Source organism: Macaca nemestrina, chromosome 4, assembly GCF_043159975.1.
Source record: "Macaca nemestrina isolate mMacNem1 chromosome 4, mMacNem.hap1, whole genome shotgun sequence".
Taxonomy (NCBI): domain Eukaryota; kingdom Metazoa; phylum Chordata; class Mammalia; order Primates; family Cercopithecidae; genus Macaca; species Macaca nemestrina.
The window spans coordinates 179,993,225-180,007,790 of record NC_092128.1 but is presented as its reverse complement, the minus strand read 5'-3'; the positions used below and the strand labels follow the sequence as shown (position 1 = coordinate 180,007,790).

The 14,566-nt window shown below is 47.3% G+C and overlaps 1 protein-coding gene and 1 pseudogene across 4 annotated transcripts in view; one reads left to right on the top strand and one right to left on the bottom strand.

The window, feature by feature from the left end:
* Positions 1-207: 207 nt before the first annotated feature.
* LOC139362656 (large ribosomal subunit protein bL20m pseudogene) lies at positions 208-1,438 on the bottom strand (annotated as a pseudogene).
* Positions 1,439-5,024: 3,586 nt separating this feature from the next.
* LOC105472658 (holocarboxylase synthetase) overlaps positions 5,025-14,566 on the top strand; it is a 246,350-nt gene continuing 236,808 nt past the window's right edge. For all 4 annotated transcript variants that reach the window (XM_071095699.1, XM_011726102.3, XM_071095702.1 and 1 more), the window contains exon 1: positions 5,025-5,102. The gene's annotated coding sequence lies outside the window, so the exon portion shown is untranslated. The remainder of the gene's footprint in view (positions 5,103-14,566) is intronic.

Here is a 14,566-nt window from a genome sequence, read left to right as displayed (position 1 = left end):
GCTTCCTCCCAATTTTTTTTTTTTTTTTTTTTTGAACAATGTTTGAGTTTCATTCACATGAAACACGGAAGTCATCTGTGAGGCTCTGTCCCAGAGAGAAGGGGCCTTCCCTCATGCCTGTTACTGGAATTGTGGATAAACACAAGTACAAATCAAATAAATTGCAAATTACTCTGTGTCTTTTCGTAATCAATACAGCAACGGTCCTCAGTGGTACTGCACCATTCTGGAAAAAAATGCCTTCGGTCTCCTTCCCATCCCCTAAGGCAGCAGCAAATTCTTCCTGTCGCCTCCTATTGGCCAAGGCAGCCAAAGATTTAAAAGTCTTTGGTTCGTAGATGGCCAGATCCGCTATGATTTTCCTGTGGCGCTCCACCTGGCACTTAATTAAATTGCCAGTGAACGCTGGATACGTCGGGCCGTGTGACTGGGTAGCAGCTGTAATTCGATTAATCCAGAGGGTCCTCGTGATCCTCTTCTTCAGGTTTCGGGCTTTGGTGCATTTCACAAAGGCTCGAGTCCCGGCTCTGACCGCCAACCTGTAGCAGCAATTTCCCCCTCACCCACTCCTCCGCCGGAAGTGCTTGGCGTGCTTCAGCACCTCCTGAACCCGCCAGTAGCTGTAGGTGACGCGATTTCGCAGCGGTGAGGAAGACCAAGACGCCCCCGGGCCACCGTCCCGGATCCGCAACAATGCACGCGCTGCGCCGCCGCAGTCTTACCGGGCGTCGCTTCCTCTCAGTTTTTAAGAGCTGCACGGTCTTTTTTTTGTTTGTTTGTTTTTTGAGACGCAGTCTCGCTCTGTCGCCCAGGCTGGAGTGCAGTGGCGCGATCTCGGCTCACCGCAACCTCCGCCTCCCGGGTTCAAGCGATTCTCCTGCCTCAGTCTCCCGCGTAGCTGGGATTGCAGGCGCGCACCACCAGCCTGCCTAATTTTTTGTGTTTTTAGTAGAGATGGGGGTTTCACCATGTTGGTCAGGCTGGTCTCGAACTCCTGACCTTGTGATTCACCCGCCTTGGCCTCCCAAAGTGCTTGGATTACAGGCGTGAGCCATCATGGCCGGCCAAGCTGCACAGTCTTCCAGTGCATGGAGTACAAGTACTTATTTGCCTTCCATACCTATTGGATGTGTAGTGGTTTCCAACCTTCTGTTATTGCAAACAACGCCTCAGTGAGTAACCTGGTACACACATACACCATTTTGCACACAGATGACCGTATCTGCAGGGCAAGTTCCCAGAAGGTGTGCTGGAGTTTTCACCACTGTGCGGGGTCCCTTTTGTTTTGGTACCACCTATGGGCCTAGGTTTCCTTACCAGGGGCCTGGTAAGCTTCCTTGGTCCCTTAAAGAGATTTAGACCACAGGACAGTTGAGTAACTGGTACGTTGTGCCCATAACTCACAGGGTGTGACAAACACAGCTTTATCTTCTATCATCTCTAAAATGTATCCAGTAGAGAGTATCTTCACTTGCCCCCATGAAAACGCTAATAGGGCTGAATTAGACTCCCAGGGCCTCTGCAACAAAGTACTACAAATAGGGTGGCTTAAAATAACAGAATGTTGTCTCACAATTCTCCAGCCTAGAAGTTCAAAATCAAGGTGGCAGCAGGGCGTGCTCCCTCTGAAACCTGTGGGGGATCCTTCCTCAGGTCTTCCTCGCTTCTTCCTCGCTTCGGTGGTTTGCAGCATCAGGCTATCCGCTGCCTTTGTCGTTACGTGGCATTCTCCCAGTGTCTCTGTCGCCATATATCCATTTGATTATAAAGATGCCAGGCATATTAGGTGAGTGTGACCTCATCTTAACTAATTATATCTGCAACGATCTTGTTTCCAAAGGAGGTCATATTCTCAGGTATTCGAGCCTTTAGGACTTTAACATAGCTTTTTCAGGAGGGTACAATTGAACTCATAACACAGACCCAAAACTTTTCTGCTCATGTTAGGTTGGGGACAATCTTAAAGTCACTTTATTTGTTTGTTTGTTTTGAGATGAGTCTTGCTCCATGGCCCAGGCTGGAGTGCAGTGGTGACATCTTGGCTCACTGCAACCTCCACCTCCTGGGCTCAAGTGATTCTCCTGTCTCAGCCTCCTGAGTAGCTGGGATTACAGGCGCACGCCCCCATGCCCGGCTAATTTTTGTATTTTTAGTAGAGATGGGGGTTCGCTGTGTTGGCCAGGATGGTCTCAATCTCCCGATCTTAGGTGATCTGCCCGCCTGAGCCTCTCAAAGGGCAGGGATTACAGGTGTGAGCCATTTGCGCCCGGCCAAGATCACTTTAAATCACAAACTTCTTCTCAATTCAGAAACTGGTGTATCCAGTCCTAGATATTTATCAGTCCTTCAAGCTTCATTCCAAGTCCAGCCAGCTGTGGTCAGGGCTGGGGCTGCCTGTCTGCAGGAAGGGGAGTGTTTGAAGGTTTCTGCTCCCTTTGCGGACCCCCTTGGTGCCAGGGGAGGGGGAGTGGAGGTGGGAGAAGGATGGGATGGATCTGATCTGGCTGGGAAGCTCTCTATTCTCAGGGCCTGCTATGGCTATTCCTTTCTTCTCACCAGGATTTCTGGAAATTTCCACTCTGGATCTCCTAATTCCAGTGAATGTCACTCAATTTACGCCCTTTCTCCCTCTGCCGTTTAAAGAAGGTGGATCCTCAAAATTGAAGGGCTTTTAAATCTTTGTAATTGTTTTTCCTTTTATTTTCAGAGGGAGTCTTGCCATGTTGCTTAGGCTGGTCTTGAACTCCTGGGCTCAAGCTATCCTCCCACCACAGCCTCCCGAATAACTGATTATAGGCATGCATCACCACATCTGGCTTATTTCTAGTTTACTTGTTTATTTATTTATGATTCTTGTCTTTTCTGAGACAGGGTCTTGCTTTGTTGCCCAGGCAGGAGTGCAGTGGCGTCATCACGACTCACTGCAGCCTTGACCTCCTAGGCTTGAGAGATCCTCCTCACTCAGCCTCCCGCGTAGCTGGGACTACAGGCGCACACTGCCATGCCTGGCTATTTTTTTTTTTTTTTTTTTAAGAGATGGGGTCTCGCTGTGTTACCTAGGCTGGTCCTGAAACTCTTGGGGCCAAGTGATCCTCCTACCTTGGCCTCCCAAAGTGCTGGGATTACAGGTGTGCCCATGACACTGAGCCCTAATTTTTTTTTAAAGCATTATTTTTAGAGTAGTTTTAGATTTACAGATAATTTGCAAGATAGTGCAGAGAGTTCCCATAAACCAGTTTCCTCATATTTGTATCTTTCATTAGTATGGCACACTTGTTAACAATTAATACACCAACACTGGTACATTATATTATTGATATTATTGGTATATTATTTAAATTTCCTCCATTTTCTCCCAATGTCCTTTTTCTGTTCCAGGATCCCATTGAGCACACCACTTATATTTAACCATCATGTCTCCTTAGATGACTCTTGGCTGGGGCAGTTCCTCACACTCTCTTTGGTTTTGGTGACCTTGCCAACCTCCATAACAAACAGAGAGGTTCTCTAAAAGAAAATGATACTTGGGAACAGGGCGTTGCAATGGGACCATGTGGGCCATATTAAGCTATGTGTGTATTCAGGGAGGTAAAGGAAGACAAAGGTTTTTAAAGAAAAAATGAGGAGGACTACATATTGTTTTTGATCATTAGCCTCAGCAACAAGTATCCATCAGGGTGATACCAGTCTGAGGGTGGACAGGCTATTGCTGGGCAGATGTCCTGGCAGGAGTCTTCTTTTGGGAAGGCTGACATGGCCTCTGTGGACGGTGTTGGTCTTTCACGAGCATTTGTGACATCAGGCATTTAGGAAGAATCCTCTTCGTGGCTTTCCCCAGCTCTATTTGTCATTTTTTCCCCTCTCTCTCTTTTAACACAAATGACTCCACCATTTTGATTCTGACAACATTCACAACCTTGGCTGAGTTTAGGTTGGCTCCCTATTGCCCCTCTGCTGGGATTTGTCTGATGTTTTTCTCACGATTAGACTGGGTTATTGGTTTAGGGAGTTTGGTGTAAAAAATCCATTTGGTCTTTGTCCCCAGTTCCTGACACAGCACTCCTAAACCTCTTGGAATTTCCTAGGCGATAGGAGTGTTTTTGTTATTCATGAGTTCCTTAATCACATCACAGTTTATGCTAATGATGTGGCTATTTGTGGGCTCTAGGATGGATTCAGGGTGGGGCTGGTGCAACACACCATGTGATCAGAGGGTTGTAGCTTTCAGTCCCAACATATCCCTACTCCCCTTGCGGGAAGGGAAAGGGGCTGGAGGTTGAATTCAATCACCAATGGCCAATGACATAATGAAACCTGGATACAAATCCCTTAAACAGGGTGCAGAGAGCTTCCAGGCAGGTGGGCACACAGAGGTGCTGTGAGGGCTGCACTCCCGCCCTTCAACCCCCGTGCCGCGCATCTCTTCCACCTGGCTGTTCCCGAGTTGTGTCCTTTACAATAATCTTCTAACAGTAAAGTGTCTCCCTGAGTTCTGTGTCGTCCCAGGGAACTGATGAACCTCAGGGGAGCTATGGCAATCCCTCAGTTTCTAGTGGGCAGGGTAGAAATGTGGACATTCTGGGCACCCCGCTTGTGGCTGGTGAAGGGAGGGCAGTCTCTCTGGGCTAATCCCTGAACGAGTAGGTTCGCACTAATTCAGCTGGTGTCAGAGCACTGGGGAATAAATAGATCGTCGATGCTGGAAAGGGCAACGTGGTGCATGGTGCCGGTCAGGGAGGAAGGCGTGGAGGGAAGGTGGAGGCCTGCCTTCCGCAGAGCAGGGTGAGGTTCGGCCCTGTAAGGCCGCAGGAGTGGGCGAGGCTGGAGCGAGAGCGGCAAGGCGGCGGCAGAGGCGCGCCTCCCAGGCAGCTTGGGCGAGAGAAGACCGGTGGCCGAGAGGCAGAAGCTGGCTAGCGGCGAAGGGCCCGCGTCCCCGAGGGCGCGGCACAGCGGCCAGGGCAGGAGGCGGCCGGGCGGCCCCGGGGCCCTGCGCTGAAAGCCCGGCTGCACCACCAGGCGGGCCGCGAGGGGGCGCACTGCGGCGCGGCAGGGATTCGCGGGCGACCACCCGGAGCAGGAGCGGCCGCATCTCGGCCTCAGAAGTAAGTCGGGGCGCTGCGGGCCAGGGCAGGGGGTGGGCGTTCGCCGGAGGCGTGCTGGGGCCGGGCGAGGGTCTGGCAGTCCACGCCCGGACACTGCCGGGGAACAGCCGTGTCCAGAGGCCAGGCCGCTGGGCTGCAGCCGGGACGGCCGGAAAACCGCTTCCAGCTACCAGAAGCGGGTGGGGCTTCCGGTGGGGCAGCCATAGGGACCTCGCGGCCCAGGGCAGCGCCGCCTCCCCGCGCCGCTCGCGTTCTTCTCTGCGGGACCCGGGCTGGCTCGGCCCGGCTGTCAGTGCGCACGCGCGGCCGACGCGGCCTGAGAGCCTGGGTTCGCGCGCCCTGTACCCCTTCCACGGGCTCCTGGCCGCGTCCCCCACGCCCGTGTTAGGGGCAGAGCCGCAGGGCCTACCAGCCGCTAGAAAGTACGGGTGACTAGGACCTGCGTGTGGAGAAAGGCTTCTAATGACCCACCGCCTACGTGCCAGGAAAATAGATACATAATATTAAAAAACGGAAGCTGGGGCCGTGCGCGGTGGTTCATGCCTGTAATCTCAGCACTTTGCGAGGCCGAGGCAGGCGGATCACTTGAGGTCAGGAGTTCGAGACCATCCTGGGCAACATGGTGAAACCTCATCTCTACTAAAAATACAAAAATTAACCGGGCGTGGTGGTGGCGCTCCTGTAATCCCAGCTACTCGGGAGGCTGAGGCAGGAGAATCACTTGAATTCGGGAGGTGGAGGTTGCAATTAACCGAGATTGCGCCCCACTGCACTCCAGCCTGGACAAGAGCAAAACTCTGTCTCAAAAAAAAAAAAAAAGGCCAGACCCTGTGGCTCACATCTGTAATCCCAGCACGTTGGGAAGCTTAGGTGGGAGAATCTTTTGAGTCCAGGAGTTGGAGACCAGCTTGGCCAACATAGATAAAACCCCTCTCTGCGAAAAATAAGAAAAGTTCGTTTCAGCTACTCTGGAGGCTGAGGTGGGAGGATCTCTTGAGCCAGGGAGGCGGAGCTTGCTGTCAGCAGAGATGAAGGCTCTTCACTCCAGCCTGGGTGAGGGAGTGAGACCCTGTCTCAAAACAAAACAAAACAAACAAAAAACAAACCGTACCTTTAATTAAAGAAAACTGGCAAACTGGGAAAAATATTTGCAACATCTGTCACAGATAAAGGTTTAAGATCCCAAGTATGTAAATAACTCAAACATTGAGGGAGCCAAAGACCAAACAGGCAAAAGACATGAACTGACAATCTGCACAAAAATGACATAAAACTGGCCCTTCAGTGAAAAGATGTTCCGTTTCTCCCGCAGAAAGAGAAATGCAGGGTACTTTGAGAAACCATCACGGTTCTAAATAATCCAGTTGCTAAGTGTAAAGCAACAGGACGGGCTGTGGGGTAACATGCTGTCGTACATTGCTAGTGGGAATGCAAGATGGTCCAACTCCTAGAGAGGAACATTTAGCATTGTTTAACAAAACTACATATGCATTTACCCCTTGACCCAGCAATTCTACAGCTAGGAATTTAGCCTGGAGAAACGCCTACACCAGTATAAAAGTGTATATATGTACAAGGTCACTCATTGCAGCATTGTTTGCAATGGCAAAATTTTGGAAACAACTTCAGTGCCAATATGTAGGCAATTGGTTGAATAAACCCTGGTCCATCCACGCGATGCACTTATGAAAAAGAGTGAGGGCCGGCGCGGTGGCTCATGCCTGTAAATCACAGCACTTTGGGAGGCGAGGCGGGCAGATCATGAGGTCAGGAGATCGAGACCATCCTGGCTAACACGGTGAAACCCCGTCTCTACTAAAAATACAAAAAATTAGCTGGGTGTGGTGGCGGGCGCCTATAGTCCCAGCTACTCAGGAGGCTGAGGCAGGAGAATGTGAAGCCGGGAGGTGGAGCTTGCAGCGAGCCGAGATTGCACCACTGTACTCCAGCCTGGGCGACAGTGTGAGACTCTGTCTCAAAAAAAAAAAAAATAAAATAAAATACAATAAAATAAAAAAATAAAAAAAAAGTGAGGAAGATCTCTGTGAACTGATGTGGAGTGATTTCTAGGGTCTACAGTATTAGGAAATGAACAAGGCCGGGCGCGGTGGCTCAAGCCTGTAATCCCAGCACTTTGGGAGGCCGAGGCGGGCGGATCACAAGGTCAGGAGATCGAGACCACAGTGAAACCCCGTCTCTACTAAAAATACAAAAAATTAGCCGGGCGCGGTGGCGGGCGCCTGTAGTCCCAGCTACTCAGGAGGCTGAGGCAGGAGAATGGCGTGAACCCGGGAGGCGGAGCTTGCAGTGAGCCGAGATCGCGCCACTGCACTCCAGCCTGGGCAACAGCGTGAGACTCCGTCTCAAAAAAAAAAAAAAAAAAAGGAAATGAACAAAAGTTAAACAGAGACTACTGTATCAGGCTATTTTTCGTGTGAAACATTCAAGTATCTCCTTATTTTTTGGGGGGGGGGGGGGGAAGAAAAAGAAAAGAAAGGGAAAAAAGAAATCCAGGAAGAAAAAACTAGAAACTAATAAATTGGCTACTTGCAGTGGGTGGATGGGAATGGGGTGAAAGTCTAAGAGGAAATGACACATCTCCAAGCATACTTTTTTTGGGGGCAGTTTTGACTTTTCAAAACATGTTAATGTTTTAGTATTTAAAAAGTAAAATGAAATCAACATAAGATGGGGGAAAAGAAACCTAAAATTGAATACAAACAAAAGTGAACAAATGAGCTAAACTGCATAGTCAATTAACCACAGAAAGTCAAACTCAACTTGAACACAGCTCTTTGACTATACACCTGTGTGTAAACAAACAAAACTACAAAGAAATTGTGCACTTCACTTAGTCGGTAGTGATCTGGTATAGCAATTCTGAAAATATTTTCTGTGTATTGTAGGATTAAGCAAATAAGTAAATCTAATGACATTCTTGGAAGCTGGGATACCCACTATGAGAGAAGAAACACACAAATATGGAGTGAAGGAAGGCAAAGAAGAGCTCCATGAATTGCAATGAGAGAGTCCACAGATTACTTATTAATTACAAAGATAAAAAAGGAACCTTTATAGTGGAGAAACCTGGAAACTTGGTGGATAACCCTTTTCATTTTTTTGGAGACAGTCTCACTCTGTTGTCTAGGCTGGAGTGCAGTGGTGTGATCTTGGCTCACTGCAACCTCTGCCTCCCAGGTTCAGACAATTCTCCTGCCTCAGCCTCCCGAGTAGCTGGGACTACAGGCGCGCACCAGTATGCCTGTCTAATTTTTGTATTTTTAGTAGAGACAGGTTTCGCCATGTTAGCCATGCTGGTCTTGAACTCGTGGTCTCAAGTGATCCGCCCACCTCAGCCTCCCAAAGTGTTGGGATTACAGGTGTGAGCACCGCGCCTGGCCTACTTTTCATTTTGACTTAAGAGTTTATTTTCAAGATCTGTCTGCTGAGAAAGCTGGGGAGCAGGGCCACCCAAGTAGCAATGAGCATTCCTCATGCCCATATCTTGGTTTCTAAATACCATTGTCCATTAAAAGGAGCCAGAGCTCCTAGGAGAAATGGCTCATTGTGGGAAGGGAGGGAAGGTCAACAATGAGTCAGGAGCAGCTTGTTCAGAACACAAGGAGGTGTTCAAAGAATGATAGAGACAGGTCAGACGGACACAGGGGCCAGCTTGATGGGGCCCCAGTGGCCAAACCTGGAACAATTTGAATATCAAAATTAATAAGGGCAATAATGAATTATCACATTGAATAAAAGAGAATCCATGAGTCCAGAGTAATACTAAAAAGCAAATAAACTTACCAACAAATACATAAACAGAGGTAGAAGAGGAGAATACCAGCTAATGATTGCTGAAGGAACAACAGGGTTGGAAAAGTTGGCTAGTCTCAAGATAGTGAGTTATCTCACTTGATTGTTCATGGTCAGTTACAGATTGAACTCTTTGTTCTATTCTTTTCCCCCTTCTCACTACTGTACGTGACTAATACAAAAAAAATCGCCACATTGTAGGCCGGGCGCGGTGGCTCATGCCTGTAATCCCAGCACTTTGGGAGGCCGAGGCAGGTGGATCACCTGAGGTCGGGAGTTCGAGGCCAGCCTGACCAACATGGAGAAACCCTGTCTCTACTAAAAATACAAAATTAGCTGGGCGTGGTGGCGCATGCCTGTAATCCCACCTACTCAGGAGGCTGAGGCAGGAGAATGGCTTGAACCCGGGAGGGGGAGGTTGTGGTGAGCCGAGATTGCGCCATTGCACTCCAGCCTGGGCAACAAGTAAAACTCCATCTCAAAAAACAAAAAACAAACAAAAAGTTACCACATTACAACTAACACAGTTATGACTGATTCAGGTGGGTGCTTACTGGGTGTCTTGGTCTGTTTTATTCTTCCGTAACAGAATACCTGAGACTGGGTAATTTATAATGAACAGAAATTGATTTGCCTTATGGTTCTGGAGGCTGAGAAGTCCAAGATTGAGGAGCCACATCTGGTGAGGGCCTTCTGGCTGCATCATCTCATGGTGGAAAGCAGAAGGGCAAGAGGGTGGACAAGGGAAAGAGAAAGGAAGGGGGCCAAACTCATTCCTTTATCAGGAGCCCACTCCCGCAGTAACAGCAGAGCCTTTATGACCTAATCACCCAGCTCTCAACACTGTTGCACTGGGGATTAAGTTCCCAACACATGCACTTGGGGAATACATTCAAACCATAGCATTGGGGAATAAGATGCCAAAGCCTCACTCCACAGATTACGTGTGAATTACAAATATATACAAGGAAACTTTATAGTGGTTCTTCTGGAAACCACCTTAACCATGTGAACAAAGTCAGCATCACCAGTTTGAACTGACATCCTATGCCAAAAATGCATAACCTGAATTGGATATAGGAAACATCAGACAAACACAAATTGAGGGACCAGCTGCAATACAATGGAGCTAACTTTTTTTTTCCCCCCAAGACCAAGTCTCGCTCTGTCGCCCAGGCTGGAGTGCAGTGGCCCGATCTTGGCTCACTGCAACCTCTGCCTCCTGGGTTCAAGTGATTCTCCTGCCTCAGCCTCCTGAGTAGCTGGGACTACAGGTGCGCACCACCATACCCAGCTAATTCTTGTATTTTTAGTAGAGATGGGGTTTTACCATGTTGGCCAGGATGGTCTCGATCTCTTGATCTCGTGATCTGCCTGCCTCAGCCTCCCAAAGTGCTGGGATTACAGGCATGAGCCACCGTGCCCAGCCAGTTTTTGTATTTTTAGTAGAGATGGGGTTTCATTATGTTGCCAGGATGATCTCAAACTCCTGACCTCAAGTGATCCGCCCACCTTGGCCTCCCAAAGTGCTGGGATTACAGGTGTGAGCCACCGGGCCCAGCCAGGGCTGACTTTTAAAAGATGTCAAGGTCATGAAAGACTAAGGAACTGTTCCAGATTAAAAGGGAATAAAGTGACATGACAGCTAAATGCCATGTGTGTCCTTGAATTGGGAAAAATAATATTGCTAGCAAGAATGTTATTTGGGACAATTGACTAAATGTGAATAGTAATTAGCATTGGATGGATGCTGATACCTGAATCTGATTATTGCAGTGTTAAATTTTCTGAATCTGATCATTGCAGTGTGGTTATGTTGGAGAAATGTTCTTAGGAAATACAGCTTGAAGTACTAGGGTGAAAGGTCATTGTTTCTGCAATTTAGTCTCAAATGGTTCTGGAAAGAAAGTCTATACTTTGTACCACTGAGTGGATATACAGTGTTTCCCCCTTAGCTGTGCTGTTGTTTTCCAAGGTTTCAGTTACCTGTGGCCAACTGCAGTTTGAAAATATTAAGTGAAAAACAAACAAACAGAAAATATTAAATGGAAAATTCCAGAACATTTCATAAGATTTATTTATTTATTTAATTTTGATAGATTTAGAGGGTACAATACCCCTGTTTTGTTACATGGATATATTGGGTAGTGGTGAAGTCTGGATTTTGAGTGCAGCCATCACCCCCGATCGTGTACATTGTACCCATTAAGTAATTTCTCATTGTTCACCCCTCCCACCCTTCTGAGCCTCCAATGCCTGTTATTCCACTCTCTGTGTCCATGTGTACACATTATTGAGCTCCCACTTAGAAGTGAGAACATAATTCATGAGTTTTAAATTGTGTGCGGTTCGGAAGAGCATGAAATCTCACACCTTCCTGTTCTGTCTCACCTGGGATACGAATCATCTCTTTGTCCAGCAGATTCTCCCATTTTGTCACTTAGTAGCTCTCTTGGTGACCAGATCGACTGTTGTGGTATTGCAGTGCTTGTGTTCTAGTCATCCTTTATTTAATTTTATTATTAGTTTATTATTATCCTATTTTATTATTAGTTGTTAATTTGTTATTGTGCCTAATGTATGAACTTTATCATAGGTAAGTAATGGGAAAAAACAATATATATAGGGTTCAGTACTCTCTGTGCTTCAGGCGTTCACTGGGGGTCTTGGAACATACCCCTTGTGGATAAGGGGGGACTACTCTACCACAATTTGCTTAATATGTTCCTTATTGAACATTTAAAATTTTCCAGTAAAAAAAAAAAAAAAAAATCACTGTTGGCCAGGTGTGGTGGCTCATACGTATGATCCTAGTGCTTTGTGAGGCAAAGGTGGTTAGATCGTTTGAGGCCAGGAGTTCGAGACCAGCCTGGGCAACATAGCAAGAACCCATCTCTATAAAAAATACACAAATAATTAGCTGGCAATGGTGGTTTGTGCATATAGTATCAGCTACTTGGGAGGCTGAGGCAGGAGGGTCAGCTGAGCACAGGAGTTTGAGGCTACAGTGAGCTATGATTGCACCATTGCACTCCAGCCTGATATACCCTGTCTCAAAAAAAAAAAAAACTTTTTTTTTTTTTTTTTGAGACGGAGTCTCACTCTGTCACCCAGGCTTGAGTGCAGTGGTGCCATCTTGTCTCACTGCAAGCTCCATCTCCCGGGTTCACGCCATTCTCCTGCCTCAGCCTCCCGAGTAGCTGGGACTATAGGTGCCTGCCACCACACCCGGCTAATTTTTTGTATTTTTACTAGAGACGGGGTTTTACCATGTTAGCCAGGATGGTCTCGATCTCCTGACCTCGTGATCCTCCCACCTTGGCCCCCCAAAGTGTTGGGATGACAGGCGTGAACCACTGTGCCCAGCCAAAAAAAATCATTTTTATAAGGATTGTTGCTATTAAACTCTTTACATGCTGGGTGCAGTGGCTCATGCCTGTAATCCTAGCACTTTGGGAGGCCGAGGTGGGCGGATCACTTGAGGTCAAGAGTTCGAGACCAGCCTGGCCAACAGAGTGAAACCCCATCTGTACTAAAAATACAAAAATTAGCTGGGCATGGTGGTGGGCACCTGTAATCCCAACTACTTGGGAGGCTGAGGCAGGAGAATCTCTTGAACCCAGGAGGCGGAGGTTGCAGTGAGCCAAGATGGTGCTTCTGCACTCCGGCTTGGGTGACAGAGTGAGACTCTGTCTCAACAGATAAATAAATAAACAAACATTAACAAAAGAAGAAAATAAAGAAGAGGTTGTATGGACCGTGGGAGGTGAGAGCAGTAGATTCCAAAGGCAGCTGCTTATGCTATTGTGCACAGGATTCTCATATTACTGCAGACACTCCCCACACCATGCTTATGCCAGAGTTTTTTTGTTTGTTTAGTTTTTTTTTTCTTTTTTTGAGATGGAGTCTCGCTCTGTCGACCAGGCTGGAGTGCAGTGGCGCAATCTCGGCTCACTGCAACCTCTGCTTTCTGGGTTTAAGCAATTCTCTGCCTCAGCCTCCGAGTAGCTGGGATTACAGGTGCGTGTCACCACGGCCGGCTAATTTTTGTATTTTTAGTGGAGATGGAGTTTCACCATCTTGGCCAGGCTGGTCTTCAATTCCTAACCTCGTGATCCGCCCACCTTGGTCTCCCAAAGTGCTGGGATTACAGGCATGATCCACTGCACTTGGCCTGCCAGAGTTTTTAAGTTAATGACACCCCTGGCATTGTGCTAGGATTCATGGGTCTAATCCCAGCCACAATGCCTAAATTTAGACGTGGACAGTAGGGGATCTGTAATTAGCTGGATCATTGCCTCTAGAAGATTTTCTTGACTAAGAACCACAATATGAAGCTTTGTGTTTGAGGACCTCATAATTCTCCAAGACAGTTTGTGAAAATCAGTATACATCTGAAATTGAAAGGAAAATGTGTTTGACCTGAAAAATACTGAGTCAGAAACAAAAGTCACTTTTAATGGGAGTATACATTGGTATAACTGCTTTGGAAAACAGTTTAGTGTTATCCCTTAATTCTGCACATCACATTAGCTTGCTGGGGCTATGCCTGGTGTAGTAATGGGTCCACACCCAGAAAAATGCTTGCCCAGGGGCTCCAGGAGACAAGTGAGTGGATGTTCAGAACAGTAAAGGAAACAAAATGGAGATAACCCCATGTTGATCAGCAGGAGAATGGCTAAACAAAGTAGGATATGATCACAAATAGAATAGTAGATAGCAGTGAACATGAATAAAATGCAGCTTTGCAAAATTATATGTGTGAATCTTAGAAACATTGAATAGAAAGAATGCAAGGCTTGGAAATCTACTTACTGAACAATATTTTTATAAAGCAAAAAAAAACCCAAAAAACAAAAAAAACCACACCTGGCCTCAGCTCTTGTTTTACCAGAAACCCCAGCAGTGATGGGATGTCTCATTTGAGATTTTCTTTGTGGTAGGGCTATTCTGCACCCCATCCACAAACACTTCCCGGACATCAGACTTGCTTATTTTCCTACTGATTTCCTCCTCTTTGGGAGAGAGTATTCTATTTAACATCATGTGTGTCCCACCTCAGATGAAAGCATCCCCCATTCCCCTAAACCCCGAAGGAGAGGCTGCAAGTCTTTGGTGGAAATTGTTGTGCCGAAAGTAAAGGATTCAGGGTTCGGATGGCAGAATTAGGACTCCATCCTTAGGGTAGCAAGAGAAGTCTGGTAGTGCCCTTAGAAAAGGAAGGGTAAGGCCGGACGCAGTGGCTCACGCCTGTAACCCCAGCACTTTGGGAGGCTGAGGCGGGTGGATCACCTGAGGTCAGGAGTTTCAGACTAGCCTGGTCAACATGGTGAAACACTGTCTCTACTAAAAATACAAAAATTATCTGGGCATGGTGGCGGGCGCCTGTAATCCCAATACTTAGGACGCTGAGGCAGGAGAATCTCTTGAACCCGGGAGGCAGAAGGTTAAGAGTTAATAGATTAATAGATCCAACTCTCAGTTCCTCATCAGAATTAGGGAGGAGTAACACGGGGAAAGAAATCCAGAATAACTAGTTAAGCCCATACACTGCACCTCCTTCACCAAATAACCCATCAGGAATGCCCAATTTGGCTACTTTTGTCTGTCACTCATTTTATTCAGCAAAACCTTCAGCCAACTTCATTATT